At 46.5% G+C, this 16,295-nt stretch overlaps 1 protein-coding gene and 1 non-coding gene across 4 annotated transcripts in view; one reads left to right on the forward strand and one right to left on the reverse strand.

Annotated features, from left to right (window-relative positions):
• The window catches only part of LOC115326717 (sodium- and chloride-dependent glycine transporter 1), a 152,978-nt gene that overhangs the window by 42,886 nt on the left and 93,797 nt on the right, over positions 1-16,295 (reverse strand). Inside the window, exon 1 of one of the 3 annotated variants that reach the window (XM_042291712.1) lies at positions 3,135-3,260. The exons of the other annotated variants lie outside the window; for them this stretch is intronic. The gene's annotated coding sequence lies outside the window, so the exon portion shown is untranslated. Of the gene's footprint in view, positions 1-3,134; positions 3,261-16,295 lie in introns of those variants that run through there. 3 annotated transcript variants of the gene reach the window in all.
• Positions 379-451, forward strand: Trnat-ugu. The gene has a single exon. It is a non-coding gene; the product is annotated as a tRNA-Thr (tRNA).

Genomic DNA, 16,295 nt, shown 5'->3' on the forward strand with positions numbered 1-16,295 from the left:
TGATTGATGTCATTAAACGCACGGGAGTCACGCTAGAACGACCTCCATGGTGCGGTGGACATTGAGATCGAAGACAGCCGCTGAGGACGTTTCTACATACATATAAAAGAAAACAGCCTTTTCAAGGTAGGAAAGGTGAATGTGGAGAGGGAAAGAAGTGTGACTCTCCGATTATCAATAAGGACGCATAAACGTTTACTGCGGACACTCACGTTGAACACCATACGTTTAACCCGCTTGGAATATGTTGGCTTTCTGTTTTGCGGGAAGAAAAGAGAAAAACTGCCGTGATAATGCCAGGTGCGAGCATCCGCCCTCTCTTCCGCATGAACATTTGGAGATGTTTGCAAATTCGAGATTACCGTATCTTCCCCAACCGCCGCCATAGCTCAGTGGTTAGAGCACTGGTCTTGTAAACCAGGGGTCGTGAGTTCAATTCTCACTGGCGGCTTAGCAACGCGTAATTTGTTTTTTTTATATATATTTGAATTTATGCTTTTTTTTTTTTTTTTCAAAGAAGCTTTAGGAGCCGACGAACTCAGGGGGTATTCCGATGTGACCTTCGTAAAAAGCATTTGGAGGACTCGAAATCTCGCCAACGCTCTGCATACGTGGTTGTTAGCGTGAGCTGCGGGGTTGATGTAACTATTGTTTGAGAAACGAACAGTGATATTGTTATATTCGGTGAAGGGTTAAGAGTAAGGTGGAAGATCCCCCACTTCGTTCAACTTTAGCAGAGCGAACGACCGAGAGGACGTCGCCTCCTCTCCAGCAGTTGTTCTGCATGGAAAGAGGTGAGAGTAGCTTACGCCTCACGTTCATAAATACAATATTGGTGTAGAGTCTAAATTCAGACGGAAAGGCGACGCATTCGTGATGCAAATTTTCCTTCGATTACTTTCCATGCAGCACTCGATCATGTATGTACCAGTGCAACCGTCTCGCCACGCTTTAATGTGCGTCGATCCAGCTGTTCGTGTACAGGTATACGCTTCACGGATTAATGCGGTGGTCGCAGCGCTCGCGATGAGGCAACGTCCGTCTTGAGTCCCTCGACGGCTGCTGTGACGAGCAGCCACCGTCAGGGCTATTCAGCTGTCAGGCAGGCGTCGACGGGCAGAGAGCCTCGATTTAGGAGAGGGGGACAACTCGAGCCGCAGAGAGCTTGTGTTTGCAATTTAAAGGCGCGCGTCACCCGCTCAGATTGTGCTCATATGAGCATGGGTGAGCTGTCCAGTAGGGAGAAGGGTAGCGGATGGAGAGGCTGACGCTTGCACACGATCGAGGCGTTTCGTTACCTCCTCGCACACCGTATTGCAGACGAGGTCCATAAACCACGTGACTCCGATCCCGCTGTTGGAAACACTCTGAAATCTAGGCACGCCATCGAGGGGGGACGCTCAGCAACAGCCACCTGTCGGGAGGACACGCAGCTCTTTCGTAACAACGAACGAAACTAAGGACTGGCAGCAAAAAATCGCAATGTCATCTAAAAAAAAAAAAAAAAAAAAAAAAAGCCGGGAAGGTTAAGGCACTTGGAAAATCGAGACGTTGAAAACGGTAGCCCAGAATCTCTGCTTGCAAAGTGCTTGCGCCAGCCATTCCATCTGGAACAAATGCGATTTTCCCCTCGTCATCGCGCTCAAATGACTTTTCTTCGTGGCGTGCTCACGTGCGTGTATATGTAAACTTGATATTTTCTGGGTACTTACTGCAGAATGGGCGCTCTTTCGGAACGCCAAGCGGACGAGACTTTCTTTTGTTTTTTTTTGTGAGTGGGAGAAAAAAGGGGTGGGGGTAACGAGTTTAAAAGGTAACTGTTTACAATGGTCGACGACGTGCGTCACTTTAAAACGGGACGAGAAACACCTGATGGGTCGTATACGATTGATGTCAGTGATTAGAATGCCGTGATGACTTTTGAATGGCCTGTTCCTTTTTGTTATTTTTTGCAAGGTGAACGAAGTGGCTAAACAAATAATGTCGAGAAAAGGCGACATGAATGTACTGCATTAGTAAAAAAAATAAAAAAAATAAACTTTTCTGTATTCATTACAACACGGTTACCCACGTGCTAAGAGGAGCGCGATGGAGGTTGGCAAATACAACCGTTTCTTGAATACGTGAGAATTGTTGGTGTAATATGGAAATTTAGTCGCTACAACTCCAGAATCTTCACGTTGTTATCGTGACTTCGAAACGTGGGACAGAAATCACTTATAAAAAAGTTGAGTTATTAGCAATAACAAAAACAAGGACCAATTAAAAAATTTTTTGCTCCTGAAAAAAAAAAAATGAAATTAAAAACGTTTATGTTGGTGACTTTAATCGTTCGTAATTTTATATGTGGACAAGCAGGAGTATAAATAGTTATGAAACATGTTGAAATCGCTTATATATGTGGTCATAACTGTATGAGCATTTCTAGCTCCAACAACATATAACAAAAAAAAAAACAGTCACAATCAGTGATTACTATGAATAAATAATTGCTTAGCCACTCAATTCATCTATCGGTTAATGCTTCATTACAGCTTGAATCACAGTGATCAATAACCCTCGCTCGCTCGATATATTCCCGATAGCGTCAAAGTCCAACGAATCCCAAGCGTTGCAAAACGTGACAGATGTCTAAAACTTAGGCAGGATCCGCAAACCTGGCAAATGCGTATACGCGGTATTGATACGCATATTGTTTGCTTCGGCCTGGCTTGTTTCGCTGCTGAACCGAATGCAGCTGGCAAACCTCGGCAAATGCCACTAAACAGCCACTAAAAGGAAAACAAATTGTATAAACATATATGTTTTTTTTTTTTTAGCAAAACGTGTCGTCCGAGGTTTTTACAAGCTTCTTTTTCGAAGTATTCCTACCAGTTTCGGCGATCTCCGGCGGCGTGTTGTTTATAGACAATTCCTCGTGTACATAAAAGCAGCAGAAACAGAAAAAAAAAAAAAAAAAATGTATCAACCAGACTGGTGTGCGGCGTTTAATTTTCTCGTCGCCGAGAAAGCAACAGCATGCCGGAAAGTTTTCGAATACCGGGCATTCTCTAGCAAAGCGATCCACACGCCACGGGAAAAAACAAGCAGTGCCGTTCTCCAGACGAAAAAGGCTTCTTCAGAAACACACTCACGCCAACGAAGTCCCAGGTCCACCACGCTCGCACTCAAGACAGGTAGGCACGCCCGTCCATGCACGCAGCCAAGAACCGGCTACTCGCCGCGGCACGACGTGACATAATCAAGCGTCCCCCCCACACGACCGCAGCCGGCGATGATTCAAAGCCGGCCAAGCGAGTGCCTGCTGCCAGCAGCGCGCGGCGGCTCGACGTGGCTTCGAAGGATGCAGAGGCGGACAGCCGCCGCCATGGACGGGTCCAGTTCTGGGCGAGCAGGGAGCGACATCTTTTCAACAGCGGCGTCCTTTGTCCTCCAGAACGTTGTCCTTCGGTGGTCCGACCTCGGCACGCACGCTAGATCCCGCTTCGGAACGGAGACCTCTCGTGGGCCTCGCCACCGAGAACAGTCTCCCGACCAGAACGGGGTCTGCCCGTGTTGCGTACCTTTCGTCCAGAGACCTGCCGCGGCTATGGTTCGCTGCACGGACCAAGTGGTCCCCAGCCTCTTGCGGTGGACAACATGGCTGCCCGCACTGTGGTCCTCCCAACGACACCGGCTTTCTTGGAGTGGATAATCGGACCTTTTTTTTTCTTTTACGTTGTTTTTTTTTCCCGTTCGGTTTGTTTTGTCGCTGCGCTGCTTCTTCGACCTGTGGCTGCTGTGGCTACCGAGCGTAACGAAGGTGGTCATGATGTACGCCGATGAATTTGTATTATTAATTTTCTTTGTTTGTTCCATTTGTCGGTTGGAAACAACTCCTTTATGGTAGATAATAAGCGCCAGTAGTGTCGTGTTGCATGGGTTTGTCTCGTGGTCATTGTAGTAGCGTTTTCTCTAGCGGTGAGTTGTGAACTGGGACAAGGGCAAGGGTTATTGTTCGCTGGGAGGAAGCCCGCGCTTGTTTTCTCGTTTGCAACTCTTGGGCTACTTGACTGAAGGAGCACAATCAGCTGCTTTAAAAATTTCGTTTTCTTTGTTGTTTTTTTGTTTTGTTTTTTGGGGGGGGGGGAGGGGGGGGAGGGGAGGGGGGGGGGGCCCTTGCGCTTTTAGCGTGTTTTGTGTTCAATGTCCATGAATTTAGGTGTTAGATGTGGGGCGGATGTTAGATAAAGACGGAGTGATATCGATTGTGCCTTTGGTCGCAACGAATAAAATGTGGTTCAGACAATAAGATAAATTTCCTAAAGATATATATATATATATATATATATATATATATATGTATGTATATATATATATATATGGGTACGAAGGAAGGTGCACAGATGCAGCAATTGACCGATAGGAAAATAAAAAAAGAGTTTATTTGATAATATGAGTAGGAAGAAAGTAAAGCACGAAGTAGATGAACAAGTAAAACACTGAAGGTATTTTTAAAGACATAATATATACACTAAAATTCGAGATAAAAAAAAAGAATTAAACGCATGTAAAGGAATATATAAAATTGTAAAACAAGTTTACACGAAAAAAATTAGTGCAAACAATTAGAGGAAAAATTAAAAAGGGGGTTTAGCGGGCAGGCGTCGACGTTTCGGCAGCGGCACTGTCTTCTTCGGGACTGAGAAGGCAGTGCCACTGCCTTCTCAGTCCCGAAGTGTGGTTTGTGTTTGAACACGCGACTTTATGCTGAGAATGATCATACAACTGTATGACTGAAAAAGGAGCGACTCCTAGAAATGATTTCCAAAGAAAACAAACCACTCCAACTTACACGGTTTTAGTGCCAGGCGTCTTGAGAACTTCACGATACAAAAAGACAATGGAAAGAGGCTTGCCATCCCCGGAATTTAAAAATGTCTGACTACGACACGACGACGGATGAACGGCGAAAGCTATAGAGCCGGACGCGTTCTAAAAGATTAGTGAGTTTTAATATTGCGTATACGAGCGAACGCAAGCACTGTGCGTTAGCTTTGCGTGCTCAACACTGCGCGTGCATGCACGGAGATCAAACTGTGTACTCAACGCGCATGCGCAGCGTGGAGCCCGCAACATTAGCGAAAACGCACAGCGCTTGCCTTTGCACCTATACGCAATACTAAATATCTCTATTACCAAGTATGGTAGCGGCGTACCTAATACCCGTGCCACGAATGCAACTCGAACGCCATTTACAACAAACGACATTTGAACGATCGGCCAATCAGCGCGCGACACTCCGAGCGTGGGGCCAAAGCCGCCTGTATATTGGTGGGGCGTTCTACGCGCGACAGATCGCGAGCCGATTCGTCGATCACACGAATGTCATTCGTTGTAAATGACATTCGAGTTGCCCGTGTGGCACGCGCTGAGCCAAGCATCGGATCCCGAACACTGCGAGCCGTGCTGACATAGTTCACGTGTCCGGCGCAGTGTCGATGCGGTGATTCAACGCCCATCTCTTGACAGCGCTCAGTAGTAGGGCTTGTTACGAGTTCTTTGCATGCCCACAAGTCAGAAAAGCAGTTGACATGGCGGATTGGTATAAGAAAGGAAGGAGTGTGCGGCTGTGGGAAGGAGAGGGTGACATATCGCTTCCGGGTAATGAAATTTTTCATTCAACGTGGAAATCGGCATTCCACGCACCACGATCGAGAGAAGACAGTCACGTTCCAACGTATTCTTTCGGCCATCGTAAAGAAGGTTCGGAGACGTCTTCAGCGTTGCCACAAATTTTCCGAAACATATTTCTTCGAAATGAACAATTGCCTTACGTTACAAATAATTTATTTGACATTTCGCCAGCGTGCTTTCGTGTCGCGCACGTATTAACGTTCCGAGTTTCGTAAAGGATTTCGTCACACGTCGGTCGGCCATCGATTGTTCGTTTTCCTTTCCGCCTCGGAATGCGCAGAAAGGCATTACGTCTTCGCCCCAGCGGCCTTGACACCGGCCGAGTGCATTATGTGGAAGAGCCTCCTCGAGTCAAGTCGGCAGTCACGACGTGCGCGCAACAGGTTTTTGCGCTCAACGCGTCGTCCTGTTACGCCATCAGGGTCACGGGTCCAAGAACGCCTGCTTTGCGGAAAGAAGAGAAAAGACCTTCCCGAACAATCGCGTCGGCGAGCGAGATCCAGCTTCGAGTTAACGCTCGGTCATCAACGCACGGCTGTTCGCTTGCTTTAGGAAGTGTATACAAAGCGGCAGCTTTGTACCACCTCGAGGTCACCGGAAGAGATATTTATTTTATATGTTTAGTGCAGTGTACATCAGGTGTCGAACTGAAGGACACGGAGAAAAGGTTGGCGGCCTCTGACTGAGAATAACTGAGTACGAACGAAAAGTAAACGTCGTACGAAGGTAATGGTAACTATAAATGCGAGCAAGCGCAGCGAAAGCTCCTTCGGTAGTTAATGCTCTGTGACGGAACCCCCAAACCCCGAAAAAGTGTGCGTCTGTCCCTTCGTGCATTTCCGCCTTTAATTTAGCGGGGAAACAGACGTCTTGTGACCATTTTAGTTTCCCCACTAAATTGATCGAAGAAAAATGTACGCAAGTGACCTAAATATCAAATCAGTTTCCTAACTAAATTTAACGGGGAAATTTACGCACAGTGCCTTATACACCAATACCCCCCCCCCCCCCCCCCCCCCCCACGCCCCGCCCTATTTTTAGAGGGGAAATTTATAAAAATATTGGTTGTTTTTCACTCTCCGAAACAAACTGTCTTAAAAAAAAAAAAAAAATCAAAACGATTGCAACGACCAATGTTCGTACGATATAAAGCAAACAAACACGTGAACGTTTCATGCTTTAGTTAACGTTTAGTGCGTTTTATGTTCCCGATCAATACTGCACCCATGCTTTCTAACAATGCATTTTATGCATTATACGGCGAGCAAGTGTTCCAAAACGCGTCGTTGGCGTATCGGAGCGCAAGGAGGGGCATACCAATCAAAGGGAAACATAGATAAAGTGCAGGGTACGTGCAATGACGAGGCAGGCATGCACGCCACGTCATTGGTCGAGTTAGGGGGTAAACAAAAGCACGTGGGCAAATTGGGCGCGTGAACAAACTCACGAGGTTCGCGAGAAGTGGACCTGTAAGACTAAAAATAAAGGTCCATGACATTTCTTTTTTACTTGATGGTGTTATCCAACAACCTCCCGAACTTCAAAAATAATTCTGTTAGTCGCCTATTTCTTCTCATCACCAAATAAAACGAAAAAAAAAAAATGAATAGTCTCTACCTGCCCCTCGAATTTCTGTCCTCATGTCAATAAAGGTTCCGGAATGACTAAGGTAATAATCTAAGCTTCGCGAGAGTTTTTTTTTTTTTTTTTTTTTTTAACCTTTAAGTCAGGTCAGGTTTCGGCAGCTGGCGGAAAACTTCTGCAAGCAGTAAATCGCGGCCGTCGAGGGCACGCACTCTGGAGATCAGGAGGAGTGACACCCCGAGTTGAAAAACAGCGGAAAATTCCCACCCGAGCAATTGAGTCCGCAGCCCAGCTGCTAGCGCTTGCAACAGAATAAGAGACGGATGCTAGTTTCCCCATAACTAACATCGTGTGCACGCGTAAGTGTCGTCATCACATGTAGAGAAGAAAATATGATAGAAAAAAATAAAGCGCGTAAAGACGTTCTGTTTGGATGCTTGCTCTAGGCTTCATTAGTGTTGAAAGATAATGGTCAAAGTTTTTTTTTTTCTTCCTATTTGTATTTTATCATTGTAACTATCACATTAATATATATACAGTATACGGTGAGAAGATTCAACGGGCCGGTTGGACGTGAAACGAAAGTTGAGGAGTTCCAGGAAAGGCCTTTACTGCACCAACGTTTCAAGCGGGGACCGCTTTTCTTCAGGGTGGGATGGTGTGTCAAATGTCCTCTTCTTCTTGTTGACGTTCGTGTGGAAGAGGAAGAGTGACTATGAAGGGTATTAAAAATATTCTGAACGGGAGTAACAAACATATCGTAAATCTTTGACATTAGTAATAATAGACAATATTAATCCAAATCATTAAAACTAAATAAATTAATGTGTAGTATTTGCCAAAGTCTTTGTTACAGATATTAAGCACAATCATCCCCGAGCAACCGGAGCGCACACAAAAGTAGCAATGAGGATGTGTTTGGGATTAACACCGCTTCGAGAGCGGAGATCTAGACAGCGCAAGAGTGCCGTGGCGGTTTTTTATGAAGTATTTATGTCATATTCTAATTATGCTTACGCGCCCACGAATTTTAACGCAGCGGAAGGATTGCCATGGGGCGCGCGCTCACGAGGATGTTCACGAGAGGCGTGGAACGAGCTCACGATGGCAGGCGCCTTTGGCGCAACAATGTGATCGACGCGCTCGGCTAGCACAGTCCGTGCACAACCAATATAATTGTGCGGCCTCTGCCCTACACAGAGCGTGGCAGCCAAGCGAGTACGCCTGGACTTGCATTAATACCACAAGGAACCGAATTGAATTTTTGAATGAGAAAAGCCTCCTTCAACACTCTGTCGTGATCAGAGCTAAATCCAGATTCAAGAAGGATGATACGTATTTTTAAAATGCTATGATTCATGTGTTTTGAGCATGGGTAAGAGGACTTGACATGAGACTTGTGATTATTGAAGCGCAACCGAAATGAAGTACTGGTTTGTCCTATATAATCCATGTTACATAGTTGCGTAAAAGATAAATAACGTTACACGTACCGCAGTTGAGGTATCCAGTGATTTTGAAAGTCAGAGTTCGCGCTAGTGACAAGATTGGTGGTTTCTGCATATTCACAAATCTCACACCTGGGCGTCTGGCAAGGTCTACAACAAGAAACGTCAGAAGTCCTATTTTTTGAGTGCACCAATATGTCCTTAAGGTTTCTACCTCGTCGATATACCACGCGTGGTGATACCGGAAAAAGGGTGCGTAATTTATCGATTTGCTGCAAAATACTGTGATGTTTCCTGAGGATATTGTTTAGATTTGGAAGGCGGGCTGAATATGTAACCACCAGGTCTGCGTGCTGGTTTTGTGAAATTTTGGGTTGGGGTTGATTGATAATTTGCTCTCGGTCGAGAGCACGTGCTCTTTCAATGGCCTTATCGACGACGGCTGGTGGATAATTCTGCTTGGATAGCACGAATTTTGGATTGCTGGCGTCGCGTTCGAATTAATCTAAATTAGAGCATAATCTCCGGAATCTGTGACCTTGAGAAAAGGGAATGAGGCCTTCCCTGGAACTCCTCAACTTTTGTTTTATATATATATATATATATATATATATATATATATATATATATATATATATATATTAAGGTAAGGAGATTAATTGAATTTAGATTAATATGAATATAGTATCGGGTATCCAAAACAAGGATCTTTACAGCTGCATATTTTCTCGTGGTATAGCACATTAAGATCGCCAATATTATTGTTTCTCCTTTTTTTCTAACTCTTCCTTTCTCATTTTTCAACATAAAAAAGACATCACTGACATTATTTATAACCATAATTAATTATGTATAGTCCTTTCACACTGCAGTTATTAACACGCTGCAAGAAAGCTGGACGTTGTCATTCCCTAGAGAAACAAGTTATATGAGTGTGTCCAATAAGCATATTGAAAACCTCACTATAAATTGTATAAGTTATGATATGTTTATTAGGCAAAATCTGGCAATCAAACGAAATAAGTATGGTTCGTTTGATTGCCCGACTTCGACCGAACCTGTTGGTGGATATGCGCCTCGAACTCCGCCTTTCGTGAACATCATCTGCGAGCAAATAGCCATGCAGGCGTTCGGCCAGGTGTGCAAGCACGCTCGGCAACTGTAGTAGCAAGCTGTACAAGCAACCGGCGTTTGCGAAGTACGAGTTGAACGACCTATACATGAAAGTTCAGCTGGCAACCTCAACGATCAATTGTTTACCGCTGTTAGGCTAGGTGGCGCAAGCTGCCGCCCGTTACAAAGGGTATAGCCATTACCATCCATCCATCCATCCAACCGTCACGTTCGATGAACCTGACGATCTCTGCTCTCTCTCTCTTTCTCACACACACATACACGCACACACACACACACACACACACACACACACACACACAAACACACAAACACACACACGCACACACACACACACACACACACACACACGCACACACACGCACGCATACACGCACACACGCACGCACGCACGCACGCACGCACGCACGCACGCACTACTAAACAAACTCAAACGTGCCTGGCAAAAAAAAAAAAAAAAAATTGCGTCGGTGGTTGTTTGTCACTTAGATCCAAGTTTGACATCATTTTTAATCCCCGAGATGTACGAATGTCTTATCAATCAATTGTGAGTAAGCATGTGTCAAGGCTGCAACATATATTTATCATCAAATACGTTATTTGTTCATTTTTAATCGATATGATGATTTCAAATGGAAGCACCTTAAAAACATAAAATTCAAGAAAAAAATATAGAAACAGTATTTATATACAGGAGCTAAATAATAAATACAGAACAGCGAAAAGAGCACGATTCGTGCATTTTCTAGCCACACTCGGGGAGACAACGACCACCGAAACTAAAACCAACGCTGGCTGCGCCGATAACAGAATCGCGAGGTTCTAGCAAAAGCGTGCCGATGTTGCCTCGGGTAATCTCCTACGTTGAAAGGAAAAAAGAAGCTCGAACGATATCGAAGACCACTTCCCTGTCTGTTAGCGTGCACTCGCTCGTCTCGACTTTCAAATTGTCCGTAGTTCATTTTTTCTTTTTATTTGATCGATAAAATACATCGTTTGAAGATAAATATGTTAGGAAAAAAGGTATTCACTCTTAAATCGGAGATTTAATCACTGTTTGGCTGATATATAATACAAATGAACATAATTTTTAGTTGTTTTTTTTTCTTTTGTGCGTCGTTTCTTTTTAATCTTTTATCAAGATTACCGGTGTTTATTTTCTTGATTTAGTTCATAGTCACCTACTACGACAAAGTTGCTGGTTCCAAAATTCGATGCCGATACTCTTAATTAGCTACCGCTGCCACACTGTAGAGAGCGATACGTCTGTAGGGCCCTTAAAATTTTGGAAATTCCGTGAACTGGACAGTTTGAAAGTTTTCGGAGACCTGCGAGAAGCTGTTTTGCAAAGGACAACTTCAGAAATTCCACTAAAACGGCGCATAATGTAGCGGAAGTGAGCATGACTTCCTGGCCTGATCGTCGAAAAAATAACAACATGAGAGCAGAAAAAAAAAAAAAATCCTTTACTGTACTGCTATGAGAGATTTGTCGTAGTTATTCAAACTGGTTTGCGTCGGACACCAAACCATTCCCACTAAGCTCGGGGTCGTAAACGACCATATTCCACTGCATGGATCGTTTTGCCGACGTCGTTTTAAGTGGTCCATTTAATGAAAGCCCGAATAGGTCCACCCGATTTTGTGGACAAGGCCCTGTCAATGTAAATCAATACAGCACACGCCTCTTAATCCTGTACGTGCCCACACATGTTTAAACGGTTCAATGGATACCGAGCGAAACAAACCTTCGACTATACGCGGGGAACCGCCTCTGATACCCCCACATCAGACTCGAAGCAGTCGAATGCGGTGACTTAATCGAGCTGCTCGCGGATTGACCCTCAATTGCAGACCCCCTCATCCGGTTTCTGGCAGACGGAAACTCCGCCAAGGAGCCATTAAAGCCCGCGCACACTGGCGGCAAATGTAGCCAGTCCTTGAAGGAAGCGGCCGGTCTGCAACCCGCGGAGGGACCATACACCACCGTTTCTAATCGCAGCCATTACACGGGGGCACGGCGATTTGCAGCCTGACAGATTGAATTGCTCTTGCGGCACGTCGCTAAGGGTCCAGCTTGTTCCAACGGATTGGGTCCCTGGAGCAGACCGACTTAAAGTGGCTATTTGATACCAGAGTACCGAACTGTGTGTGGAACGTGAACGAGCGTCACTAGTCGGTTGCGTGCCAGCGACAGCTATTCTAATCTACCGTTAGTTTACTTCCTCTTTTGTGTGTGTGTGTGTGTGTGTGTGTGTGTGTGTACGTGTGTGTGTGTGTGTGCGTGTGTGTGTGCGTGTGTGCGTGCGTGTGTGTGTGTGTGCGTGCGTGCGTGCGTGTGCGTGTGCGTGTGCGCGTGTGTGTGTGTGTGTGTGTGTGTGTGTGTGTGTGTGTGTGTGTGTGTGTGTGTGTGTGTGTGTGTGTGTGTGTGTGTGTGTGTGTGAAACGTCACTTACACTACGACGTTCGGGCTACGCGAATGGACATGGACGCCGAACGCTCAACGACCACCGAAGCACTGATTGGCGACGAGTCCCAGATGAACGCTGACGCGGAGCTTTTATCCAACATCTGTACCCGCAGTCGGTTTGTAGTGTAATGGTGTTATACTTCAGTGCAAACACCTTGTTACGCGGTTTGTACAAATAATCGCCAACCACCACGCAGGCGTCATGCTATATCTCATCGGGTAATATACTTCTCGGTGAAAAACTTTTCTGGGCCTCGTCATTTGCTATACCCTGTTCCTGGTATAGCAAACGACGCGGCCCAGAAAAGTTTTTCACCGAGAAGTATAATACCCGATGAGATATAGCATGACGCCTCGCGTGCTGCGACATTACGCCTGGAATAAACGTTTGAGTTAAAGTAGCTCGGACGAAACGTGGAACAGGGGAAGTTGCGAATGCAGTGCAAGCCGGTGATCTCCGGCGCCCGATTGGGCAACGAGTCGAAACACGAGCGTGTCTGGCGAGGGGTCCAAGGCCTCGGCGGGAGGGAGTGCTCGCTGACACAAGGGCTGACCAGGAAACGGGGACTCGCCCGTGAGCGGAGGTCGTCGTGCGACCGGTCGACCGTGACGTACCTGGAACGGCCGCTGCCCACTTGGCCGAGGCTCGTCTCGACCTTCACGGCCGAGCGGGAAGCGCGCCTCGGGCGCTTTCTTGGGGCTGACCCCCGAGCGAGCGTCCTGGGACGAACGGAAGCTTGTCCGCGTCACGGCACACCGACTCGTCGTTGCCTTCTCCCGCGGGCTTGGTTCGTTCCCTCACGCTCGACTAACGAAAGTAGATGGGATTCTGGTTGAGGAACACGGAAGGCTGGCAGACGATGTTTCGCTGCAAACTCAGTCTCAGACGGGTTTGTTCAGTCCCTCAGCCCATAGCATCATATATATGTGTGTGTGTCTGTGTCTTTGTGTGTGTGTGTACTTAGCTCTCGGTCTCAGATGGTTTTGCGCAATCCCTCAACCCATAGACTTCTATGCTCAGTGTCTCAGATAGTTTCGCTCAGTCCATAGCCTCCTATGCTCAGTCTCCGACTCAGATGGTTTCGCCCAGTCCCTCAGTCCGCAACGTCCTATGCTTAATCTCAGATGGTTTTGCTCTGTTTCTGAGTCCGTAACGTCATATGCTCAGTCTCAGATGTTTTAGAACGTAGCTCTTAGGCGCCCGTTTCCGGGTTGAGCGGCGTCGCCGTCGCTGTCGGCGTAACTGCGCGTTGCATTACGGGACGTTTCCCATAATGACGGCACACGTGACGTCTCGTGATACGTCACATGTGACGTGACGCGTGACAAAAAAAAATGATCGGGAAAAGTTTTTCCACTAAATTTAGCGGGGAAATTGACGTCGCGTGACCTTAACGCCAATTCAATTTCGCCGCTAAATTTAGCGGGAAAATTTTCACTTACCTTCCCACTAAATTTAGAGAGAAACTTTTCGCTTAATTTAGCGGGAAATTTAGCGAAAATTTCCCGCTAAATGGGAGAGAAGCAGGAGAGGAGGCGGGGAGGATGCGGAGGGGAGGAGGGGTATACTCTTCCCTCCGTACCCTCCCCTCCTCATCCTGAAGGGCTGCGCTCTAATTGACCTTTTTCGGAGAATTTTGTGCGCATGCCTGAACTTGAGGAGGGAGTAGGAAAGGGAAACGCGCCATCTTTGCGGGCTCTCCTCGTCGCTGCCTGGCTTCGCTCGCATCGCTAGGCGCGTCTGTCCGGCACTGTCGCGATGCCTCACCGCTGCTCGGCTGTTGGATGTACACACAGCAAGAAAAACACGCCGAACGTGAGCTTCTTTAGATTCCCGAAAGCTATCGCGCACCTCAAGAAGAGAGAAAAATGGATTCAAGCGCTGCGACGCCAGAACTCCGACGGGACGCCTTGGCAGCCATCTGCGAACTCGCGTGTTTGCAGCGTCCACTTCATTGGAGGTTAGTTCATTCATATTTGTTTGAACTCAGGATATGCCCGTCATACTCCGTGCAGGCTAGTCATTCATAGCAAGGTTTTTGTTCCTGATTTTTACGACGCAGGGGTATCTTCACGAGACCAGAATCACCCAGACTTCGCTCCCTCCTTGTTTACATAGAAGCCGACACCTGCCTGCGCACCGAGTTTGCTTGCACGGTACAGCAGGGCAGCGAAGAGGCGGGACGCCAAGCCGTTGTCACGGAAAACATATCTTTACACTGTCGCATAGTGTCAAGAGCAGGCCAGATATGTGCTGGCATGTTCCGCTCAACCTGCAAAGTATATATTTACGCTTGAAACTCATTAAAATATGGAATAAAAAAATGTCCTACTACAGAATTTTATATCAACACGTCACCTAGTTCGATAAGTAGATCGATTACATAGCTTGGCCCTTTTTAGTTGCATGCTGAAGTACCACAAAAAAAACGAAAACGACAAATCTTGCTTTTTTTTTTTTTTTTAGATAACTTATCGCGTCACGAATAAAATATGATCAAAGAATTGGCACACACGGATCTTGATACAAATCTGCCGAAAGGATAGCGACTATGGGGCTCACGCCTTACAAATATTGACACATCTTGTAATCCTTAAGACACATTATTACATCGCCACGGGTTTTACCGAAGTAATAAACTCACACCGCAACGCAGTCGCAAGACGCTTGAACGATATCGGCGCTCTTGGAAAGCGATATCAGTTGCCTGTAATGTCCCGGCTTCATAGACTCCTTACAAGGTGAACGGTGTAGTCGGGATCAAAGTTGTTCACCATGACCTTCTTGACGTAGGCTTCTTTGAAGGCCCATCCTTTCCGGAGTTGTCTGCAGTCCTTCGCCAAGTACCGATCGACGTACGCTGTGTTGACGACCGGTACCGATGCAGCATCGGCACTCCATCCGTCTTGAAAAGCGTACAGACGGATAAAGTCCGAAGTGTCGAAGACGGTTGCTTTACTCAATCCTCCGGGATCGTCATCAGCCATTCGTAGAGAACGACAGCCGGAAAACAGCGAGAAAACCTTTCCACACCGAACGCACCAAAACGATCGCGTCTAGGAAGCGAACGGGGTGACGGGAGGACGGACTGAGCCCGCAAAGGTTTTGAATTATCTCCACTAGGGTGCGCCTCGGTCGCTTTGACGAACTCTGAAAAAGGTCAATTCGGCATAGAATTGCAAACGTCTTTCATTTTAGAGCGCAGCTCTTGGGCGCCCGTTCCCGGCTTGAGCGGCGTCGCCGTCGGCGTAACCGCGCGTTGCATTATGGGATGTTTCCCATAATGTCATCGCACGTGACGTCACCTTTGACGTCACGAGGTCAAAATTTTCCCGCTAAATACGGCGGGAAAGTTTTCCTCTAAATTTAGTGGGAAAATTTCTCCGCTAAATTTAGCAGGGGAATTTTCCCGCTAAATTTAGCAGGGGAATTTTCCCGCTAAATTTAGCAGAAAAATGTTCACCCTAAATTAGCGGAATCTTCCCGCCAAATCTAGCGGGAAAATTTTACCCACGTGACATCGCGTCTGACTTCACACGTGACCCTCCCTTCCGTACCATCCTCTCCTCATCCTCAAGAAGTGCGTTCGAATTCGGCGTTACAGATAATTGTAAACGTCTTTCATTTTTTTTTTCTTGCTCAGTCCCTCTTAGTTTAGCGTCTTGTGCTCAGTCTCTCAGACTCATAGTTTTGCTCAGTCCCTTCGTCCATAGGCCTGTTGCTCTCGAGTTATAAGCAGCGCCTCTGGCGGGCAAACTAGAATATTTTTAGGGCGCGTTTCGATTGCACATCATTACTCTCCCTTACGCTGCTCACGGGCGCTATGATAGAAAAGAAAAGAAACAAAACAGCTGAAAAGAACGCGCTCTCGCCATTTCGATAGAACGCTGAGACGCTTGTGTTTGAACGTGGCTCGTGTATTATCGGACGCTGCAGCATCGCCTTTATGGTCGTGTCTTGCAGACGCTCCAGCCAGCATTACA

This window comes from Ixodes scapularis, unplaced genomic scaffold (assembly GCF_016920785.2).
Source record: "Ixodes scapularis isolate PalLabHiFi unplaced genomic scaffold, ASM1692078v2 PGA_scaffold2__306_contigs__length_199485367, whole genome shotgun sequence".
Taxonomy (NCBI): Eukaryota; Metazoa; Arthropoda; class Arachnida; order Ixodida; family Ixodidae; genus Ixodes; species Ixodes scapularis.